At 36.9% G+C, this 24,566-nt stretch overlaps 1 protein-coding gene across 8 annotated transcripts in view; it reads left to right on the forward strand.

The window, feature by feature from the left end:
* The window catches only part of KLF12 (KLF transcription factor 12), a 443,329-nt gene that overhangs the window by 16,375 nt on the left and 402,388 nt on the right, over positions 1–24,566 (forward strand). For 3 of the 8 annotated variants that reach the window (XM_019444195.2, XM_019444190.2, XM_019444197.2), the window contains exon 2: positions 7,729–7,788. The exons of the other annotated variants lie outside the window; for them this stretch is intronic. The gene's annotated coding sequence lies outside the window, so the exon portion shown is untranslated. The remainder of the gene's footprint in view (positions 1–7,728; positions 7,789–24,566) is intronic. 8 annotated transcript variants of the gene reach the window in all.

Raw genomic sequence — 24,566 nt, forward strand, 5'->3', positions numbered from 1 at the left:
TTCTCTGGCTGCCTTCAGGATATATATATATATATATATATATATATATATATATGTACATATATATATATTTCTTAATTTTTTTTAATCTTTATTTATTTTTGAGACAGAGAGAGAGTGTGAGTGGGGGAGGAACAGAGAGAGGGAGACACAGAATCCAAAGCAGGCTTCAGGCTCCGAGCTGTCAGCACAGAGCCCAATGTGGGGCTCAAACTCACAAACCTTGAGATCATGACCTGAGCTGAAGTGGGACGCTTAACCAACTGAGCCACCCGGGTGCCCCAGGATATATTTTTTTAACTCTGGTCTTCATTGAAACCAAATGTGCGTAAGTATGTAGTCATTTGTGATCCTATTTTGGGGTTGTTTTAGCTTTTTTGATTTGTAGTTTATTGTCCCTTCTGATTTTTGATAGGTTTATTTCTGTTATCTTTTTGAGTATTTCTTCTGCCCCCTTTTCTCTCTTCTCTTTCTGGACTATTTTGACAAGTACAGTAGTCTACCTCATGTTGTCCCACAAGTCTTGGATCCTCTGTAGCGGCCACCCCCCATTCAGTTTTCAGTCTGAATAATTTCTATGGTCTAGCTTCACATTTACTAATTCTTCCTGTTGTGGTCAGTTTTTTGTAAACTCAGTGAAAGAATTCTTTGATAAAGCTAATTCTTTGATGAAGCTATTTCTTTAGCATTTTCATATCAGTTTTTAAAAATTTCCACCTATTTACTGAATTTCTTCATGTATGCATGCTGTTTGTCTTTATCTCTAGATTCTTTTACATTTAATCATAGCTATTTTAAAGTCTCTCCTTGATAGTTTCAACATCTCTGCCATCTTGGCATCTGATTATGTTGATAGCTTTATATCTTAACAATGTGTAACTTGCTTTGTTTTTGTGTCTTGTAACATTTGATTGAGTCTATGACATTATGTATAAAAGAACAGCAGAGACTGAAGTAAATCATTATGCTAAGAAGCGGACATATCTCATATTCTGCAAGATACTAGTGTCTGTGCAGGGGGAGGATGAATCAGTTTGGTCAGTAGATGTGCTGAGTTTTTACTTGGTCTTTGCTCTTGAAGTCTCTAGTGATGTGATAGTTCAAGTTCCTTCAGGAATTCATTGCTTTTACCTTGACACTTCTGTGAGTCCTGGAATGTCAGAATTTTTCTTCTCTGTGTTCCTGCTATACCCTCAACTTTTGGTCAGCTCTGAACTCCAGTGTCATAGGAAACCTCCTTTTGTCCTTTTTCTCTATCCCAGCAGGTAGTCTGGGTGGAGGTGCAGATGGGTGGGAGGTGGGGTGGGGGTGGGTCTCAGTTCTTTTACACCAACTTCAGCCTTAGGCAAGCCTGGTATACCTCAGTCTGAGTTGAGACTTTGAAAGCATGCCTGTACCTTCTTGTAGTGGCCAAATTGTGTTGTGTCAATGGCAGGCTTATGTTTGTGTGTGTTTTCTGTATACCAGTATGTCTGACTCCATTTTTGAATCATTTTAGAATTCTGGGCCTGAGTGAGTTTTCTACCTTATCCCAGGAGCAGAGGAGTTTTACCTAGTGTTCAGTGCAGTGGCAAGTGTGTGTGAGTGCTCTTATCCAGCGGCTGCTTTTTTTTGAGCTTAGGGAAGGGGATAGTCAGAGAGTCTAGTCTCTCTTCCAGTGGCTTCACCTCCTTCTCTAGCTGTAGTCCATCTTTGCATGGAAGAAGCAGGAGTATTTACTGTCCTGGCTCCTGTGGCAGATGGCTTTTGCTTCAGTTGATAGTAGAGTCTGGGATGAGGCCAGTTTTTATCCTTGTGTCCCAGTGGTAGCGGATGTCTCCCTTTGTACCCCCTTTCAAGGCAGGGCTTTCTTAGGTCTGTTGTTACATTCTTTTGTCTTAGTACCTGGAGGAGACTTGCAAAAAGAGCAGGGTGATGACTGTGGAGCGTCTGTCCTTGCATCAGGGGCTTTCTGGAATACTAATTGACCGTGCTAGCCCATACTGAGCTTTTAGGAATTTGATAAAATTTTGGTCGCTTATATATATGTTTAAAAATTAGAAGAAAAAAATTTTTATTGCAATAAAAAACAACAAAAATACCATCTTAACTGTTTTTAAACCTACAGCTTAATAATGTCAATTCTATTCACATTGTGCGAAAGATCTCAACTTTTTCATCTTGCCAAACTGAAACTGTATACCCATTAAAAGCAACTCTATTTCTCACTCTCCTGAGTCCCTGACAGCCACCATTCTACTTTCTGTTTCTTACTTGCTTTTAGGACTGTTCATTTTTTTTTTTTTTTTTTTTTTTTCATTATTATGGCCAAAGGCAATAGCCTGTTTCTCTGTGAAAGGGGCTTGTTACCCACTGGAACCTATCACCTGGTTGCCTGGTGACTTTAAAAGTCTTTGGCCTCAGAAGCATGATTTTATAGGATATTTATCCTAAGTATTTTCCTTCTCCAGTTTACTTTAAATGTGCTTGATTTATTTCCTTTTTTTTTTTTTTTTGGAATGCTTGTTGAATTTTATATAGGTATTTTTAAAACTCATCTGATAAATCATCTTTCTCATTTAGTTGACTGTTATAAAGCATTGTAAAAGTTTATTTATTTATTTTTGGGGCGAGTGCAAGTGGGGGAGAGGCAAGAGAGAGGGGGACAGAGAATCTAAAGCTGGCTCTGTGCTGACAGGCTGACAGCAGTGAACCTGATGTGGGGCTTGTAGTCACAAACCGTGAGATCATGACCTGAGTCGAAGTCAAATGCCCAACCAACTGAGACACTCAGGTGCCCTTGTTATAAAGCATTTCATTAGAGGATTTATTAACATTGAACTATCTTTGCATTAGGGGATCAAACCCTGATTTTTCATAATTTATTTTTGTATAAGTTTTCTTGATTCTGTTTGATAAATTAGAATGATACTTAGAATATACACATCTGTATTCACAAGTGGGATTGGTCTATAGTATTTTCTTTGCTATTGAATCATATTTTTATACAAATATTTTGGTGGAGGATCACCTGGGTGGCTTAGTTGGTTAAGTGTCTGACTCTTGGTTATAGCCCAGGTCATGATCTCATGGCTTGTGGGTTTGAGACCTGCACCGGGCTCTGTGCTGACAGTGCAGAGCCTGCTTGGGATTCTCTCTCTCTCCCTCCCTCCCTCCCTCCCTCCCTCCCTCTTTTTACTTAAAAAATAAATAAATATGTTGGTGGATACATAAATTGAGAAAATATTCATGTCTTTCCGTGAGCTACATTTAAAACTGTTCCTTATAGGCTAGTATTAAGTGCGAACCATTAGGTCATGGTTTTTACTGTTTTTTTTTTCGAGTGGCAGATATATATTATTTTTTCTAATTTCTTCTCTGTACTTGTCCATTACAGTTGTCATCTTCTTTTTTGGATTACGTTTTGGGTAATAAATTGCTCATGTGGTTTTTTGTTTTTTTTTTTTAATTGATTGATTGATTGACATATAACTGACATAACAGTTTAGTAGTTTTAGGTATACAACATATGATTTGCTGTATGCATATATTGCTAAATGATTAGCACAAGTTAACATCTATCACGACACAGCTACAATCGTTTCTCTTTCTTGTGATGACACTTTTAAGATTTACCGTCAGCAACTTTCAAATGCAATACATTATTGATAACTGTAGTCACCATGCTGTACATTGTATGCCCAGAACTTACTTGTCTTATAACTGCAAGTTTGTGCCTTTTGACCATCTTTATCCATGCCATCCACACCCAGCCCCTGGCAACCACCACTTTGTTTTCCATATCCGTGATGTTCATGTCCGTCTCTACTCATTTGCTTTATAAGCTTTCAAATTTGTTGCCTTAGGATGGCATTTACTATTCCCTACTATGTAATTACATTTCTATCGTAAAGCTTATGTAACTTTTTAAACTCCTAATATTGTCTCTTTTTTAACTGTTTTTTTAAAAATGTTCCGTAAGTTTCTTTGCTATTTTATTATGCTTAAAAAAAAAAAAAGCTTTTGAATTTTGCTTCATTTCTACTGCTTTTATTTTCTCTCATGACTTTTAGCTCATATTTTCTTAATTATTTGTACTTTTTTTTTTTTTTTTTTTAACTTAGTTCTTTAAAAGGTAAATCTTGGGGCGCCTGGGTGGCTCAGTCGGTTAAGCGTCCGACTTCAGCTCAGGTCACGATCTCGCGGTCCTTGAGTTCGAGCCCCGCGTCGGGCTCTGGGCTGACAGCTCAGAGCCTGGAGCCTGCTTCCGATTCTGTGTCTCCCTCTCTCTCTGCCCCTCCCCCGTTCATGCTCTGTCTCTGTCTGTCTCAAAAATAAATAAACGTTAATTAAAAAAAAATAAAAAATTAAAAAAAAAAAGGTAAATCTCCTTTTAACTGTGACGGCATTCAAGTTAGAAATACTGTTCTGACTAAACATCCTTTGCTATATTCTATGCTTTTTTTTTTTTTTTGGAAGAATTATTCTTTTCATTGTTTGTAATTTTTGTGATTTTTGTTGTAATTTTATTTTAATTTAACTTATAATTTATAATTGATTTCTTCTTTGAATCAAGGATTTCTAGGACTATGTTTTAAAATTTCTGAGTATTAACTATTTTTAGGTCTTCATCTTGTATTTATATTTAAATTTTGATTTATACTCAAAGACTTTGTTAAATAGTCTCATTTTGAAATAACTATATTTTTCTTTGTATCTATATGATTTGTTTTTAGAAATGTTTCATAGAGATTTGAATAAAAGTATTTTCTCAACTGAGGAATGTGATAACCCATTTTTCACCTGTTAAATTGACTTTAACAGGTTGAAGTGAGTTGATTTGTTTTAGGTTATTTTAAGTTATAACATTTTTTTCAGTTAAATTGGATTAATTTGAAAGGTGGTGTATTAAGTTCTACATTCTGATCATGTTTTTGTATCTTCATTGGATTTTTAAAATTTATTTTTTATTATTTTAAATTATAAAATATAAGCAACATAAAATTTACCATCTCACCCATTCTTAGCGTACAATTAAGTAGTGTTAAGTATATTCACATTGTTGTGCTGTGCATCTCCAGAACTTACTCATCTGGCAAAACTGAAACTATATACTAATTACACTACTCCCACTACCTGCGCCCCCCCGCCTCCCCGGCAACCACCATGCTACTTTCTGTTTCTAGGAGTTTGACTATTTTAGATACCTCTTATAAGTAGAATCCTATGTTGTCTTTTTGTGACTGGCTTATTTTAGTTAGCATAATGTCTTCACAGTTTATTTATGTGCGAGCGTTTGTCCAGGTGTCCTTTTTTAAGGCTGTATAATGTTAAGTTGTATTTATACCACATGAACATGTGTGTACAAATGTCTTTTGAGTCTCTGCTTTAAATTCTTTTGGACACGTAACCAGAAGGGGAATTGCTGTATATTGTAATTCTGTGTTTAATTTTTTAGGAATTGCTATACTGTTTGCCGCAGCACCTGTACCATTTTGCATTTCCATCAGCAGGGCACAGGGGTTCCGATTTCTCTATATTCCTGCTAATACTTGCTATTTTCTGGAATTATTTTTTTTTCTTTTGATAATAGCCATTCTGATGGGTGTGAAGTGACGTCTCCTTGTGATTTTGGTTTGCATTTCCCTGATAATTAGTGATGGTGAGCATCCTTTCATTTGCTTATTGACCATTTGTATATTTTCTTTAGAGACATGTCTATTCATTTACTTTGCCCATTTTTAGTTTTGATTTTATTGTTGACTTTTAGAAGTTCTTTGTATATTCTGGATATTAACCCCTTATCAGATACGTGATTTGTAAATAGTTTTCTCCCATTCTGTGGGTTGCCTCTTCACTCTGTTGAGAGTGTCCTTTGAGGCACAAAAGCTGTTAATTTTGTTTTCGTCCTGTTTATCTGTTTTTTCTTTTGTTGCCCATACTGTTGGTATCATGTCCAAGATCTCATTGCCAAATCCATCGTCATGAAGCTTTTTACTTGTGTTTTGTTTTGAAAGTTTTGTTGTTTTATGTCTTCATTAAATTTTTTATAGCTTTACTTGTATGTTTATTTGTGTATTGTTTGGTACATATAACTCCATGACATTTCTTAAAATTATTATTCTTTTTATTGAATGCCTTTAAAATGAAACTTATCCTATACTGATGTTCATATTGCCATTCCTGTTTTCTTTTTGAGGAAGAGTTTAACTATATTGGATTTTACTCTACCAATCTATTTATTCTGTCATTAGCTTTTCCTTTTTAATTTGTTTTGTCTTATAAAGTAGTGTTGTTGTTGTTTTTTTTCAGTATCTAGGGTTTTTTTAAACTCATTTTCCCTGCTTTTTAACAGTTACATGTAACATAACAACCATATACTTTTTCTCAGTTATGATTTTTTAGCTATTTTTCCTTCATAATTCCTTTTGTGAATTTAATCAAAGTGGATATTTATTTTCTTTTATTTCCTACATGACTCCTATCAATTTGGAGGATGCTCTGTGCTTTACCATTTGACTAATCAATAGTCCTTCCCCAGCTTCATGTTTATAGCCACTGTTAGCTCATACAGTGCTTTGTGTGAGAAGGAAAATGCACCATTTCCTTAAGACTACTCTGATTGACAAAAAATTGTTGTAGTATACTGCCATCCAGAACATTTTGCTAACAGATACACAAATCTCCGAGGTCTACAATATGAAGGACTCCCTCTAAGATGTGATGCCCTTGGCTGGATATAACTTGCTGTGATAAGAGTAGGGAAAATAGATTTTTTACTACGTTTTATAGCAAGGTGACTGCCAATTTTCTTACTTTTTCTCTTTTGTGAGTTTTCATTATTTTTTGGTCCCCTGGTATGGTGAGGTATACTAGGGTTGCTTTATTCTAAGAATATGAGCCTATGGATATTGTACTGCTGGCATTATTTCATAATTCTCTAGAGATTTCTGTGTTAATAGAAGTTCATTGGTTTCTTCAGTTAATAATATAAGCCTTGGGGTGCCTGGGTGGCTCAGTCGGTTGAACGTTCGACTCTAGATTTTGGCTCGGGTCACGAGTCCAGGACTGTAGGATCGAGCCCCATGTTGGGCTTGGCAGAGAGCATGGAGCCTGTTTAAAATTTTCTCTCTCTCCCTCTACCCCTCTCCCCTGCTTATACTCTCTCTCTCTCTCTCTCTCTTCAAAACAAAACAAACCTTGGGCAGAAAAATTATTTCAGTCCTAATTACAGCTTATAGATGTTTTGAACTTGTTATCTTAGTTTTTTTTAAATACATATGCTTTAGATAGCACACTTTTTTGATGTTTATTTTTAATTTTTGAGAGAGTGCACGTGAGCGTGAGTGGGGGAGGGGAGGAGAGAGAGGGAGACACAGAATCTGAAGCAGGCTCCAGGCTCTGCTGTCAGCAGAGAGCTCAATGCCAGGCTCGAACCCACAAACCACGAGATCATAACCAGAGCCGAAGTCAGACGCTTAACCGACTGAGCCATCCAGGCACCCCTTGTTGTCTTAGTTTTTAACCCTAATTTGAAAAGCACAGCAATCTTTGATCTCCATATTGTTAAAATATTTTCTGAAAAGTCTTACTATAAAATCATAAACTGTGTGCTCGGAACACTCACAGTCATGGAAATCAACTAATTTTCATTGAGTGTTTATAATGTGCCTAAGATTGTGTTTAGATCTTGCCTTAGTTTGCTTGGGCTCTGGGTAGTTTAAACAACATAAATTTATTTTCTTACAGTTCTGAAGAGATCCAAGATCAGGATCAGTTCCTGGTGAGGACTTTCTTCTTGGCTTGCAGGTGGCTACCTTCTCACTGTGTTCCTATATGAAGGGGGTGGGGGGGCGGAGAGAAAGGGAGGGGAGGGAGCTTTGGTATCTCTTCTTGTAATTAAAGCCCTATCTATGACCTCACAGGCCATATTTACAAATACAGTTGTTTCCTTGGAGGTTATACTTTCAACATAAACATTTTGGGCAGACAGACGTTCAGTCTATAGCAGATTCAGAGCCTAAGTTCTTGAAAAATAAGGCATTAAGTCTTAAGTTCTTAAGAGTGAGTTCTTAATAGTTTGACTTTGTGCCACAGTCATAAAATTATACATTCATGGCCATATGTAAAGAATTTAAAGAGATCAAAACCTCATCCAGAGAGCATCTTGAAGAATTACCACGTATTCAAGAGTATTGGTTTGTGGGGAAGGATATATAACCCTGGGCTTTTCTTCCTAGAAGTGAAGAAATGGTCTCCAAACATACGCTGTTGGGTACCATGTATAGTAATACTAAGGACTCGGCAAGAAAATGCTGTTCAAGCTTCTGGCTGTGCCTCAGTGGCTGCTTTTCAAACAGAGCATTGGCAAAAACGGGGAGGAAATAAAGATTTTCTTTTCCCATTTTGGGGGGATAGGTTTTGTCTAGTATATGTTTATTTTATTTGGATCTAAAGCAATATGAGCATGTATTTACTGTATGTGCTTGGTAGTGGATTGAACGGTGGTTGTTAAGAAGAGATACCTCCCTGTCAATCTCACCAAGATCTGAATGTTATCTTTTTTGGAAAAAGGGTCTTTGCAGATGCATTTAAATTAAGAACATTGAGATGAGATCGTCCTGGATTACCTGGGTGAGCCCTAAATCCAATGACAAGTATCCTTGTGAGGGTCAGAAGAGAAGTCAGTATGAAGACTGAGGCAGAGTTTGGAGTAGTGTGGTCACAAGCCTAGGAACACCAAGGAATGCCAGCAGCCACCAGAAAAGCTGGAAGAGGCATGGATTCTCCCTTAGGGTCTTCTGAGAAAGTGATTTTTGGGATTCTCGCCTCCAGAGCTATGAGAGAGTGATTTCTGATTTTAGCTACCAAGTTTGTGGTAATTTGTTAGGGCAGCCACAGGGGACTAATCCCTACCCACTGTGAGGAATTCTTTCTGCCAAATGTGAGGGGTCCAGAATTGAGCAAGACAAGTCCTTGCTACCAGGAATGCAAACTTTTTTGAAAAGGAAACAAAAACATAATTACATATTACAATAAATTGAATACTCTAATTTTGTATAGGATGTTCTGAAAGCATTGAAGGGTACAGCTACCTTGGTTTAGAAAGTTTGGAGGATTTTTGAGGAAGAGACTTTTGATCTGGGTTTGAATGAGGAGTAAGAGTGTACCTGGACAGAGGGGCTGGAGGGAGAAATGCGTATCAAAGGGTGTGCCCTGTTCCTTTAACCCCCCTGTGACGTGAGCACCTCATCTCAAATCTTATTATCTTCAATTAGAGTAAAGCACATTGTCAATTTGAGGCTGCCTTATCTCATACTCTAGTAGTATGCCTCGGTGGTAAATAGAAAAGATAAAAAAAAAAAAAAAAATCACCCTCCATCCAGGTCCCATCACTTATTCTTCTGGCTCAGTATGAAATCAGTGGCCTACACATGAGGCCACGGGTATAAAGAGCTGCTTACTCTGTGATGGGGCAGGGGAAAGGGTTGGTAAGCTTCTGTATAAAGGGCCAGAAACTAAATATTTTATTTATTTATTTTTTGAAGTAAATATTTTAGACTGCTGTCTACATAGGGTGTCCAGGGCTGTGCATGTATATGTATATGTGTGTATATATATAAATTTTCAAAACACACATATATAAATTACAACTTTTTAAAAATATGTTCTACAACATACATATTTGTTGAATATGTATGTTGAAAAACTTTTCTTGGAGAGCAGGCCTTACAGAAACAGGTCCTGTGCTCTATGTGGCCTATAGGCCGCAGTCTGCTGACCCTTGTTCTGTGATATATTAAACTAGGGCTTTCTTTTTCTTTGTAAAGGAGAGTGAAATATTTCTGCTGTAAAGAAGAGATATAAATATGAACAACTTAAAATCTGAGCCAAGGTATTAGCGATTTAAATTTACGACTTTCTAACCTTAAACAAATATTGAACAAGCTTACAAATGGCCAGGAAATTTTCTTTAACATCTTAAGTTTTCTTTAACATCTTTGCCCCTTTAATAAATGGAACTTAAAAAGCATATTTCAAAGATTCAGAAGAAGAGGAAGCATGACATGTTAATGTTTCTCTAATAACACCACTTTCAAAGGCTACATTTCTAGTTTAGTAACTAATAACATTTTAAAAAGCCCATTTCTTTTTCATTAGCACAGATGTTTTCCTATGCGAGAGGTATTGTGTTTTGAAAGATGCTTTAACGACATTATGTTCTTTAGGATGTAATTGGACATTTTCGCTCGTCTTAGGAGGGAACTTTCTTTTTTAGGCTTTTTTTTCCTTCTTTTTTTCATTCATAGCTCCTGAAACTTCCCAAAGTGCTGTAGCTTCAGAAATTGCCAACAAATTATTTTAGGATTATTTTCAGTTCTCTTAAGGTAAGCTACTATAGGTATCTCAAAGATGACTTAATTTTAGTTCCTACAAAGCAGTTACAAATTAGGTGTTATAAAAAACTTTACTTTGAGCTTAAAATGAAAAGAATATTAAGGATATTTTCAAAAGATGTCTTACGGGTCAGACTTTCTTTCAGGCTATAGTACAGTTCTCATCTGTTCTTTTTTTTTCCCCACTGGGTACATACAGTTCAAGTGGATCAATAAAATTTGCTGAGGCAAAAGGTAATTTTGAATACAAATTGTATTCTGGAAGTCAATCTGAGATACAAAATTAGGATGCTTAGCAGTCGGTCTCTTGTGTTCCACGTGGTACTTGTATCTTATTTCTAGGTTACTAGCCACCGATTCCTTACCCTCCAACTGCTTGCTTTAGCTGCATCTCTCATCCCACTGACCTCCTTTCAGAGAAAGATCTCAAGTCATTTCGGTTTCATTCAGACCAACTGTGATATCATTGGTGAAGTCTGGCAAAACAATTAGAATTTTTGCATTTGTTGAGTGGATTACAGAAACTGCAGTCCATCTCCTTGGCGTAGACTAGGCCATTAGGTTGTAACACGAGTTATTATTTGTTCCCATTCCCCAGTCTAGAGGAAGAGACCAAGCACATTGGATGACCTCTAGAGTTACGCTGTGATAAGAACTGTAGTCCTGGCCATAGAGGGAAAGTCATGGTAACTCCTAAGAATGCTCTGTGGAGGGATGGCCTGTGAGCCACACCTTGATGGGTGGGTTGCTTTTGAATGGGTGGAGGGAGAGGAAAGGGCTGTCCAGGAACAGGAAGCAGCTTGAGCTCAGGGTGAGGCAGGAAGTGCTGGGTGTGTATAGGGCTGAGGTCCACTGTGGCTGATTGAACCCACAGAAATGCTTTCTTTGGAAATATACAATGCTTTCATAGATTTAAGCCAACAGAGAAACTTGAGAGACTTCACTTTAAAAATTTAGATTTCCAATTTCTTTTGAAAACTTTGAATATTTTATAACCATTGGTTGAAGCTTATCGTTATTCCTTGGTCCCACATTATTTTAATTACTATATTTTAGTCATTTTAATGTGGATTAAAGTCTTCCCTCCCCCCCCTCCCCCCCCCCCGCCGCCAAATGTCTTGGCTACTATGGCCACTTTATTCCATATCACTTTTTTTTTTAATGTTTATTTTATTTTAGAGCATGTGAGCAGGGGAGGGGCAGAGAGAAAGAGGGAGACAGAGGATCTGAAGCAGGCTCTGCACTGTTAGAGCAGAGCCCATTGTAGGGCTCAAATCCATGACCTGAGCTGAAGTCACTTAACTGACTGAGTCACCCAGGTGCCCCTGTCTTTTTTTTTTTTTTTTTTAAGTTTATTTATTTTGAGAGAGAGGGAGGGAGAGAGCGAGCGAGCATGAGCTGGGGAGGAGAAGAGAGAGACAGGGACAAGGAGAATCCCAAATAGGCTGCACATTGTTCATGCAGAGCCTGAATCAGGGTTCCGTCTCACAGACCATGAGATTATGACCTGAGCCGAAATCAAGAGCTGGTGTTCAACCCACTGAGCCACCCAGGTACTCTAATTCCATAGGACTTTTATAATTATTTTATTTTACTAGAAATATGGTATGTATTTATAGTTTACTTAAACTTTGTTTTATGTTGTTTTTCAGTAAAACATAGATTTGAGTTCTGTAGATATTTTATATTTGTAGTTGCTATTGTGAATGTACCCCTCGACCTTTTATATTTTTTAACTAGTCATTGTTGGCATGTTTTTGTAGGAAATCCCCATTGTTTGGATTGACATTTTTATTATGTTAAGGAAGTACCCTTTTCTGTTTTCACTAAGAATTATAATCAAGAATAGATTTCAAATTTTATCAAATGTTGGGCATCTTATAATATTCCTTTTTGACATGTTAGTGCTTTGGATCATAGTATGTGGCTTTTTAGTAGTAAATTAGTAAGCTTCACATGTTTTTCTGTGTTCTAGAGTAGTCAGAGCATCAGAATGATCTGTTAAAAGTAATTTTGAAATCTATCATCTGTTCTTTGAATATTGGGAAACTTGATGTCTGTATCTTTTTAAAATAAGTAATTATTTAGGTTTATTCCCCCCACTGCATCCCACATAGTCTGTTCTGTAGCATTGATCCATTCAGATTTCCTACTTCTTTTAAATCAATATTGATTGATATTCATGGTTACCTCTAAAATAATGTTGTAGTTGTTTTCAGATTTGTTAGCATAAATGTAAACATGTATTTAAAAAATTTCCATTTGGTGGTTAAAAGCAGTTCTTCATTTCATGATTTGTGTATTTTATATCCTTGAAAATTAGTTTATGTCTTACCATTTAAAAAATATTCAAGTTTAGTACTTCTGTTTTCTGTTGCATTTCCTAATTGGCTGTTTGAGTATGGTTAGAGTTTAAATTTAGTTATTCTCTTTCTTTCTTTCTTTCTTTCTTTCTTTCTTTCTTTCTTTCTTTCTTTCTGGAGAGAGTGTGTGAGCATGGAGGGACAGATGGGGGGGAGAGAGAGAGAGAGAGAGAGAGAGAGAGAGAGAATATGAATGAATGCATGAATGAATGAATCTCAAGCAGGCTCCATCTCAAGACCCTGCAATCATGACCCGAGCCGAAATCGAGAGTCGGATGCTCAATGACTGAGCCACCCAGGTGCCCCTAGTTACTCATTTTTAGTTAAAACTGATACTTTCTGTGTTTTAGGATTCACTGAAAATTGTTTGCACACAGTATAGGAGTAGTTTAGATAAAATTGCCACATATATTTAAAAACAATGTATGAACTCAATGTAAAATTTGATGTAAAGGTGTTAACCTTAGTCTGTTGTTCTTAAAGAGTTCTCCTTGGCTTCTGGAAGAAAGATCATATGTAAGTGAACATTTAGAGTTTTTCAGTTGTAGAGCAGTCAGTAGGAATTCAGCAGCCATCTGATACCCTAATAGTTTTGAAAAAGTTGATCTACAGAGATTCTCAGGAAACCGGGGTGATGTAGACATAGGTTAAGTTATTGCTACTGTTCCAGAGCACAGTGCATGTACTCAAAGAGATGGGGGGACATACTTCAGAAGAATGTGGAAAGAGCCTTTTGATAGGATCATTACTGGATGAGTATGAAGTGTCTGTGCCATCACAGACATGTGGATGCATTTAGTTTCTGAGATGGCTGATGCTATAAGAAGTAAAGTGTTAAAAAAAGGTGGGGTGGGGAGGAACAAAATAGCACATGGAAGATTGAGCATTTTTATCGAATGGAAAGTAAAGGACTATATGTAGAGTGGATAAGCCTAAACTTTGTTTTATCAAGACAAATGATCTAACATATCTCATAACTAAATATTTTTGTGAGAACAATTGCTTTTTCTCTTGAAACTTGTATAAAATGTATTTGTCTCGACTGTTTGTTGACCGGAATCTCAAGGCCTATATGTGGGCATTTCCACTTTGATGTCTTCTCTTTGCTCCTCAGCAACTCATGTTCTGACCAAGTGGATGCATCATTTTTCAGGTACAGGGCAAGTTTTAATGGCTTTACTGGGCTTTCCTTGATTTCTAGTGTCTGATAAGTGGTTTATTTCTCTAAGCTTTTTTTTTTTTTATTCTTTAAATTGGTATACATACGTAGAGATCTCAGAGTTAAATAGGTAGAACATGAAATGATCTAAAAAGTGATGAATGAACATTCCTTTTTTATTTTTATCTCAATAGGGATTATTATCTTGAAATCCAACATATTTCTTTAACTTAGTGGTACTGTAATTACAAATTTTGATTGGAAAGTGTAGAGAAAAATTGCATAGAGACTCTTACCTGGAATATTTGCTCTTGGAAATGGAATCCTGAATACACATGTGTCCCATGTAGCCATCTTTAGCCTCTTTTTGTTCGAGTTGTTTTGAATTGGAACTAACTCCCTTGGCGAGGGTGTACTGTCCTAATACAGAAAAAGAATAAGAAAGTCTTTCTTGAATTGTTTGGCTTGGCTCTGTTATATGGTCAGTGGAGAGATAGTTTGAGTTGCTACAACACCGTATTGTCTTTATAGATAGAGAAAAATGCCTAACAATACTTGTGTTAGAGCAGATGTCTAATAATCATTTGCTTAGCATAATAAAATTATCTGTTTTCTAGATAGTTTTATTTTGTCGAATGTGACTTAACTTATGGTCTTCATAAACCAGTGAAAAATTCATAATTTATGTGAGCAGTTTTGTAAGTATGCATTTATTTTAACTCCAGAAAATGTCATTGCTTATCAATAATGCGAACGTTTTGAAAAAATGTTGAAAAAAAAAATGTTCAATTTGAAAATTGAAAAAACAATTTATGTCTTGAAGTGTAGTGTTGAGTAAAAGAAATGGGAATTTAATTATAAAGTGCCCTAAATTAGTCTCACTTTTATTATGTTAGAAAACTTTTCATTTCCTCTTCTAGTGAAGTGTATTAATCAAGACATCACCAATATTTAAATTAATAAGTGAACTTTTCAGATAATTAAATGAAAATTTTATGTTAAATATTTAAATGCAATTTTAATGTCTAAGATGTCCAATTAAAAAATTGATATAGTTGTTGAAATACCTGTATTATCAAAACAGTCTCAAATATCAGTTTAGATAGCTACTTGTTTAAGACTCTGAAAGCATTTCCTATATACAGGTAAAGCATAGATGAAGCCTTTAATAGCTAGTAAGCAGCAAATGTGATTATGAAATATAATTGACTATGAGTGCCTTGAGGACAGGGACAATGCTTTATAAATAGCCTTGAATTCTTAGCTACTGTGGTACAAGCTATATAGAGTAGGGGCTCAATCAAGTGTGTGAAATTCAATTATACCATTTCTTTTTAAAGCTGACAAGAAATTGCTATCTCATAACTACCTTAATTTTATTACAATAAGAGGTGATGCTGAGAGCATCAGTGTCTGGACTTGAGTTCCCCTCCCCACACACTGTCCTTACACATGATATGAAAGGCGTTTTCTCCCTCTCACTTTACAAAAGCCTTCTTCCTCCTCTCCTTGGGAGATAATTAGGCACAGTGTGTATTAGTTTTTATCCTTTTATTTTCAGTGCTTGAGTATTGAATTATTTGAACAAGCACTTCATCCTTTTATAGAAAAGGTCCTCCTTCAGAAGCTGTGTTTCTGTTAACATGTTCAGGTTGGAAGCCAAGTAATGCTGTCTCCTGCACTTGTGCCCTTGGTGAGAGAAGCCAAGAAGTCATCCTATGTTTTCCATAGGAATCTATGAGTTTACTCTTTTGTCAAGGACCTTTTCCCTCTCCTCTCTACTTTTCCTTCCCCTTGCTGGCTTTCTCAGTACTTTTTTTCTCTTTGCTTTGTGAATACATTTACAGTAATGTCAAATTATTCTACTCTGTATTGTATGATGCTTCCAGTTAGACTATTTCAAATATGGTAATGATGTGATTTTAGTGTTTTTGCTTCTTCCCATTTTCCCTTCATTAATCAGATTGATATTTTTCAAAAAATTTAAACAACTAGTCTGGTAAAGTTGGAGATAATTTGGGACAAAACTAAATTCTGTTTTGGAGATTTAAAATTCATTTAGTTGTAGTATTTCTAGAAAATACTTGAATTTTAAGAAGTCTGAAATGGCTAAGTAAGTTACTATTTTTTTTTTTTTTTGGCAGTATATCTCCTGACCTTATGTTTAGACCATCGGAACTGCATAATTGTTACCAACTTTCTTAAGAGAGTTATGAATACAGTTATCCAGTAAACCTTGTATTTATTTAGTAAAAGAACAGGTGTCTTTGACCAGCATTGAAACAGTCATTTCCTTATGCTGCACTTGGCCCTGGTGATGTACCAAATATAATGGTGACCCAGTCCACTGTGAACTATGCAGCTTATGGTCCAGTAGAAAAGACAGACATCCAACAAATAATTTCAGAAATTAATTAAATTAATACTATGGCTAAAGGGCTATTGAGGAAAAGTATACGGTGCCACTATGGAACCTATACAGAGCACAGCAGTGGTCCTAACCTACTTGAGTAATGTTTACTCATCAAGTTTAAAGTATAGGCATCTCTTCACCATATTTCATCTCACAGTTTCCAATGTCTGTTAGTTTTGGTGATTCTCTTTTAAGTTGCTAGCCTATTGCTTCTTGAAATCTAATGAATTTAGGAGTCAGTAGATTTAATTAGGAAGACTGTGTGTGGTCATGAACTTCTACGCTGAATGAGGAAAATGTTTTCTTTATAGAATATTATTGACTCCAAAATTATATATTAGCTATCTCTAGCTATATTATATTTTCAGTCTGTGTGACGGGGAAAATGGTGATGCCATGAACAGAAATAAGGAAGCTGAGAGAAATATAGGTGATCTGGAGACAACAGTAAAAGCCATATCTGACTTGACCAAGAAAGTCGGGTCCTGATCACTCAAAACCTTAGGTATATAGATTCACTGAAACCACATGGTATTGAATAGCATGTAATCTTTAGTGATTCAGAGGACATGCAAGTCAAGAAATTTTGGTACCATATTCATCTTTATGAATCTCAATTTATGTGAATGTGCAGAAATGTCAGGCTGTAAAGTTACGGTTGAATAAATGTCGGATAACAGAACATGAGTTTAATCATTCAGTGAATATCTCTACCTGTCCACAGAGGAATAATGATGTAGTACTCAAAACTCTCTGGAAACAAAATGTACAAATCATTGAAATAATGTAACAAAAATATGTTCAACTGTGATGATTCACAAGCCCCCCAAAAATACCTCATCTGGGAATTTTCATTATGTGTATATGCTTCTCTATTTTTGAATGGTGTGTGTGTGTGTGTGTGTGTGTGTGTGTGTGTGTGTGTGTGTGTCTGCCTGCCTGCATGTACGAACGTGTGTTTTAATAACTGGGTAAAATAATTTTGTGACCCAGTTTTGGAAGGGTAATTACCCCACTGGAAAAAATGGCTCTGAGTTTTAAAAAAAAAACTTTCAAAAGTTTATGTATTTTTGAAACAGAGAGAGAGAGAGAGAGAGAGAATGAAAACATGAGTGGGAGACACAGAATCTGAAGCAGGCTCCAGGCTCTGAACTGTCAGCACAGAGCCTGACCAGGGACTCAAACCCATGAACCGTTGGGTCATGACCTGAGCCAAAGTTAGACACTTAACCGACTGAGCCACCCAGGCACCCTGCTCTGACTTTTCTTGTATTAAATTCACTTTTTAGGATCTATTGCAATGTTATGTTTTAGCTAACTCCATCTACTTCTAACAAAACTTCTATCATTTGTCTTAAACTATTATGTAAACTGTGATGCTGTGATAAAGTAGGTCTCATTTTGTGATGATGAGTTATTTGTGTAATCATACTTTATTTGATAGTATCATAGTAGATCAAGCCTTTTGAAACTTGGCAGAATTGAATTATGGCTCATCAATACATATTCATAGTGGTTTTGAAATTGTCTCTTTCATTTCAAATCCTTTAAAGGAAAATGAAACATTTCCTTAATTTTGATTATTTATGTTTTTTCCTCAAAAAGATCCACAAAGTCAACACAAATAGCACATTATAGCTTCACCAAATACCTCTAATTAAAAATGTGGACTTTGGGGGCGCCTGGGTGGCTCAGTCCGTTGGGCGGCAGACTTTGGCTCAGGTCATGATCTCGCGGTCCGTGAGTTCGAGCCCCGCGTCGGGCTCTGTGCTGACAGCTCAGAGCCTGGAGCCTGTTTCAGATTCTCTGTCTCCCTCTCTCTGACCCTCCCCCGTTCATGGTCTGTCTCTCTCTGTCTCAAAAATAAATGTTAAAAAAAAAAAAAATTAAAAAAAAAATGTGGACTTTGTTCTTCAGAATTCTCTGTGGGGTGTACTTAGGCTATTTAGGAGATTGTCTGCTTGTTAGTGACCGCTGATAGCCAGCATATCCCTGCTCCTGCTACACTCTGCTATTTTAGATTCAGAGTACCTTCGAATGGGCATTTTTCATGCTGCATTGTTGATATTTCTTAGCAGCTGGGTTAACGTCATTGAAATTGCAAAGTTTTCAGATCAAATCGTTGTTTTAATTTGACACCATGAAGAAACCCTCAAACGACCAGCTAAAAGGATCTTCCTAGTTAATAATCTTAGAAAATTAAAAAAAAAAAGGAAAAAAAATCTTAAGTGAAATTTTGTTTTCAACATCTGGTGTGAAATTATACAGTGTCCTAGAAGTAGTTTTCCAATAGAATTTTTAGAAATAAAAATTTTTAAAATTATCTATTTAGAAATAATTTCAAATTTATAATAAGTTGTATTATCAGTACAGTTGTTAGCATTTCACCAAGTTTGCTGCCTCATATGCCTCTGTCTCCCATTATCATTGGTGTCTTAATGAGACATTTGAGAGCAAACTCTGGACATGATGCCCATCATTCCTAAATTCTTTAGTGTATTTTTGCCCAAAAAAAGAACACTCATGCATAACTACCGTACATACGATGAGTTCCAAAGTCAGGAAGTCCACACTGATACAACACAGCCATCCAATCCACAGATTTCGTTCATATTTCACCAACTACCCCATTGCCTTTCCATTCTGGTGAGAAAGCCATCCAAGGACATTCACTGCAGTCAGTGGACATGTGTCTTCAGCTCCTCCAGTTGGGAATATTTCCTCAGTCACTTCGGTTTTTCATGTCTTTGACAGTTGTGTAGGATACAGGCCTTACATTTTATAGGATTATCCTGAGCCATTGATGGTGTTAGTTTTGATCATCTGGTCATGTTAGTGCCTGCGATTTCCCTTCCATAAAGGCACCATTTACCCTGTGTAATTGATTAGTGCTAAAATTATACCAGTATCCCTTTCCTCATCATAGTTCCATCCACCAGGCTTGTTTTCCATGAATGCTTTGCCTAATCAGCCACTGCAGTGATACTTGCCAAGTGGTGATTTTCATTTTGTGTCAGTTCTACTGGTAATGTGCTTTGTGGAAGAGCCTTCCCTTTTCCCTCACTGATTTATTTTTTCATGTATCGCAGATTCCTAGTTCTTTCAATGGGCTACGGTATGTTACTATCCTTACTTATTTTGATGCTCATGTATATTATCCCAGGCTTGGCAAATGGAAATCTCTTCTAAGTAGCTCATGTGTCTTTTGGCCCATCCTCATCAATTTTTGAGTACTTCTTTATTTTGGGGCACAGTAGGTAGTGACAGTCTCACCTTGTGCTAGCCCCCTCTTTGTAATACATTATCTCTCTTCAGGCACCCCGTGTTCCTGTTAGTAGAGAATGGTACGTAGAAAGTAAGACTGGGGTGGGTAGTTGTAAATAAATGGCTTCTGGCTTTTGCCTTCCCCTCTGTAAAACAAAACAAAACAAAACAAAACAAAACAAAACAAAGGCACAAGTAAGTGGACCCACACAGTTGAAACCTGTATTGTTCAAAGGTCAGTTGTGCTTCTGATTTCAATCCAGCATTTCAGAGTTCTTTTTAGTCTTTGCCCTTTCTGTGTTTGTAAATACTGCTCCAGCGGTAAGAAGTCTAGGCTTAGCCTCAGCGTATGTTATTTATTTGCTTGATCATTTTACCAATTTCCCCTATCCTCTCTCTCTGTCTTACTGCCTGATATCACCTCACCCTCCATTACTGGTGCCCTGTGTCCTTGGTCTCCAATGGTCAGCTGCCAGCATGCCTCTGTGCTGCTCCGTTCTGTCCCTCCCCTCTCTAGGACGTTGGAGCCACTGCGCATGCTCACCTGCACATGCCCTCCCCCTTCCCCCACAGCACTCCTTGTCCTCTAAAGCTGCTAGGCACAAATCAGTGTTTCGAGGTTGAATTCATACCATTGTATGCTGTTAACACTATTGTTAGAATGTGTGTATGTGTTTTGTTTTCAGTTTACATCCACCCTCAGCCCACCCCACGTACTCTGAGGCATCACGCGAGGTATACTACAGAAGTGAAGAAGGTAGACACAGTCTCCATCCATATGGAACCATGACTGGGGGGTGAAACCATTGAATTACGGATGATGATAAATGTTATAGAAGTACATTGGAAGTGCTTCCCTAGTACCCCTGTACTTAATGTTATCTTTGTCCTCCAAGATTTACTGAATGAATTACTTGGCATTTGTGGTGTGAGTATATGTATATAGCTAGGTTCAAGGAGAGGCTGAGAGAGGTACAGAATCTCTGAGTATAAGGCCATTACTCTCATGTGATGGTCTCACATAGTCTTCCTCTCTTGGTCGGAGGGTACTAGCTCATGTTTCTGAATAAGGTGAGGTTCATATTGTATAAGTTTACATGCTTTTGGGGGTTGGTGTAGGGCAAAGAGATTTCTTTAAAACCATTTAGAGAATAAGAATTAGGAATATAAGTCCAACAGCAGAACATGAGTCATCATAATAGCCTTTTCTGACATTCAGAAAGTAAACACGTTAATGAAACGTCGCTCATTTGTGTTGTATAACATGGCCTATGGCATGCAACATTATCATTTTAAAGATTTGAAAATATTAAGTGTTCTGTGTGAACTTGTTTACTTGTTTGCTTAAATACAAACCTTTTTATGTTTTGAATACAATTGCATAATAATAGTGCAGAACTATATAAACTGCCTAGGAAAGTATTTTCTAAAAAATGTTAAGCAAGCAATGAAGACTCCTTGCATAAAATTTGAAAAACAAAGGTTACCAGAGTCTAATTTTTATGATGGCTCTTTCCTGTGATGTTAACTAAATAAATATCTGAGAAGTACACATTCCTGTCTTGTGTCAAAACCTACATATGAGGTTTGGTAAAGCCATTCATTATTCAGTCTGAGAACTTGAGGGCAGTAGGTCTGAAGAGTCCCGGAAGCTTGAAGGAAGTTCAGAAATTGTCTGTCTTCTGAAGACAAAAGTAAAGTGACTTGTCCTAGGTCTTTGTAGAGTTTGAATGCAATAGTGCCAGGGTCCTAGATAGGAATATAGCTGTTGGGACGCCCAGTCAAAATCTGTATCCCAGGACTCAGTGCTTCTGGAGGTGGTGGTGGTGGTGGTTTAATAATCATGATTATAATGATGATTGTAATTATTATTATTTGATTGGGCTAGCAGTTTGTAACACCAAGCTGCTGCCAGGAGGTAAGCAATACTGACGGTAATTACCTGGATCATTTTTAGCACTTAATTAAAATGGGCCCGGTGTCCTCTCATTATCTGATTTCAAGATTCTGAGCAGTGAGTTCAGCATTAGCTGTGAGTGAGAAACTGAAAATCTGAATTACCTTTAGTGTTATGATTGAAATGATTACATTCTTGGGACCAAGATTTCTGGGATTCTAGGAGGAGGTGAATGCCACAGAGAGAAATTCAGAGCTGAAGTGTCTAAATATCATTTGATAGTAGAAGCTAACTGAGGCTTATAAAATTTAGTTGAGCTGCTGGTTGCTTCCATTTCTTAGTTTCTTTCTTTATTGGGTTTATATGTGTCATGAAGGGAAGAGAATAGAAAATTGAGTTCTGAAGATCTGTGTGTAGGCCAACAGATGCACCTAGAAGTCAAAAGGAATATTTTTAAAAAGTACTTGGAGGAAGCAATTTGTGGAGTAGGGGCCTCAGTATGGAAAAATAATGAGTTGCTGCGTTAGAAAAAAGTTGCTTTGCAGACATTTAAATCCTAAAACACATGAATATATGTATAACATTTATATTTTAAAGTATGCTGTGTGGTTAAGTGTTTGTGAAAATACTGGAAACTTAAAAATGTGTTAAGAATGTTGGGATGTACTGTCTGAGTCTTGTTAGCTCAGCAGCATATGTAATATTCCGTCTTTGGGCCAAGGTTGTGATGCCTTAAACATTACTGTGATTTAATAATAGTTTTTAGAAATTTGAAACTGTTTAAGCAGACTCTACACTCCCATTTACAACTCATACGTGATGTGATTTTGTGCCCCAGTTTTCCTCCTGTTTTTGGTTGTTAACTAAAGGAAAAAGCCAGAGCGAGCTTTAGTATTACAGATCCAGCAAAGGGTATAGTACACACTAATCACATTCTCACCGTTAAAAGTTCGTCCACAGATGTTTGTAGAAGTGATACTTCATTGTATTTTCTGAAAATGCCAGGTATCCCTGGAACTCTGAGAGCTCGCCAAATTAATTTATACTAGTCATAAAATCCTTGAGAAAACACCTGTTTCACCATCTTTGAACATGGCTCTCGCAGACTCTTTAAGAGCTTTGAATTTGAACTCAGAAATGTCTGACTTGTTGTTGCTTATGAATCCAGGTCTTTAACTTTTTTTTGCATCACCTTTTACATAATGAATTAAGCTTAAGGCCACAGACGGTGTCGGGCATTTCCTGAACTTGGTCATAAACCCCTTTCTAGTTTTTTAGAGTTCTCTGGGCAGAATTTTATTCTGTTTGCTCCTCCATCGTACCATTGGAGAAGAAGCAGGCTGAGAAGGTGGTGTTTTGGCTCCCTTCTTGTTTTGATTTTCAGTGATCCTGGAAGGTAATTTTTTCTTCTAATAAGTGGTAACCGCATGTGTGAGCCAAGGATAAAAGGAAAAATGACACTGGTAGAGTTTTCTTGCCGTAGGTATAACCTACTTAGTTTCCTAGGAAACAGAAACATGATTTACAAATACTGATTTGAAAAAGCTTGAAGGAAATCCCAGGCCATTGTTTCTGCCTTTAAAATAGTTTCTCTGAAGAGATCAAGTTAAATAATTGAATCTTGAATGATCACATTTTATTTAGAATGTATCTTGTATATTGAGAAATTCTTAATTTGGATTGAGGTTCATTATGGTTGCAATATTTGGTACCCATCTCTCATTTATCTGTGCTGGAGAAATCGGCGGGCAGTAGACTCTCCTCACCCACCTTTTGCTTTTCTGAGCCCTGTACTGAATGCCAATGAAATGATCCAAAGGAAGATAAACTTAATTTAAGATGCACCTAAGAGTTTAGTTAGAATGTTGAACTCTTATAGTCCATTTTGTGGAAAACTTTTGGAGTTGTTTGAATTCTGCTGCTTTCAGTATTACCAAATCAGATGGAGTCTTTAAGTTTTATAACTAAAAGGGGAAGAAGAGAGCCACCAGAAACAGCCTCTGAGCACTTGTCAGCAAATTAACGTAGCTAAGAGGAACTGCTCAGGATCTGTGTAAAAGTTGAGCCTCTTCAGACAAAAAAAGGCTTGCTCGTAACCTGATGAAAGATGGTAGGAATCTGGGTGGGGAAGCCTACCTTCAGGGGATCCCATGAAGGTGTAAGAGGTACAGGGTGCGTTTTTGTGTGTGTGGAACTGGGTGTCCTTGATGGCATCACAATACCATGCTGAAGAGAACTCAGCACACCCAGTGCTATCCTGGAATCTGATATGTGCCCTGGCAGAGGTCATTCTCAAAGTAACCAGTGTTCAAAATGGTAACCTCAAGTCACTAAGAATAGTTAGTTGTTTTCAGCACATTCTTTATAAGCAATTGGAAATATGTAATATTGTTTATAAACATTTAAAAAATTACAATAAAAATTATAATACTTAAGTGTTCATTGTATCAAAAATTCAGCCATTTTCGAGGACTTATTCCTTGAAGATTCCAAATATTTGAGGTTTTACTAAATACAGTTTTATTGTCAGTAACCCCTGACATTTCTTCTTAAAATTTTTTAATTAAAAATTTTTTTGAATGTTTATCTTGAGAGAGAGAGTGAGAGAGTGTGTGCACACCCTAGAGGGGGAGGGACAGAGAGAGCGGGAGGTACAGAATCCAAAGCAGGCTTCAGGCTCTGAGCTGTCAGCACAGAGCTGGATGCGGGGCTTGAACCCTTGGACTGCAAGATCATGACCTGAGCCGAAGTTGGAGGCTTAACAGACTGAGCCACCCGGGCACCTCTAACCCCTGACATTTCTAATCTGAAATCCCATGTGGGGTTTTTACTTACATCCCAAGAATCTGGGGGGGGGGGGGGGGAAGGAAATGAATTGATCTTTTGTGCAACCTGGAGATTTGAAAAAATGTAAACTTTTCAGGCTGGAGAATATATGATTAGAGTCTATAAAATGCAGACCTGTTGATCATATCTCAGAAATCTGTATTAGAACTGAGTTCTCCCATGAAATCTGAACAATATTAAGTGTAAAACAAGTGAAAGAAATAATGCTGCATACAATGAGTAGAATAACTATAAAATATATTATGTA

The sequence above is a fragment of the Panthera pardus genome, unplaced genomic scaffold (assembly GCF_024362965.1).
Source record: "Panthera pardus isolate Hobbes unplaced genomic scaffold, ASM2436296v1 HiC_scaffold_1, whole genome shotgun sequence".
NCBI lineage: Eukaryota > Metazoa > Chordata > Mammalia > Carnivora > Felidae > Panthera > Panthera pardus.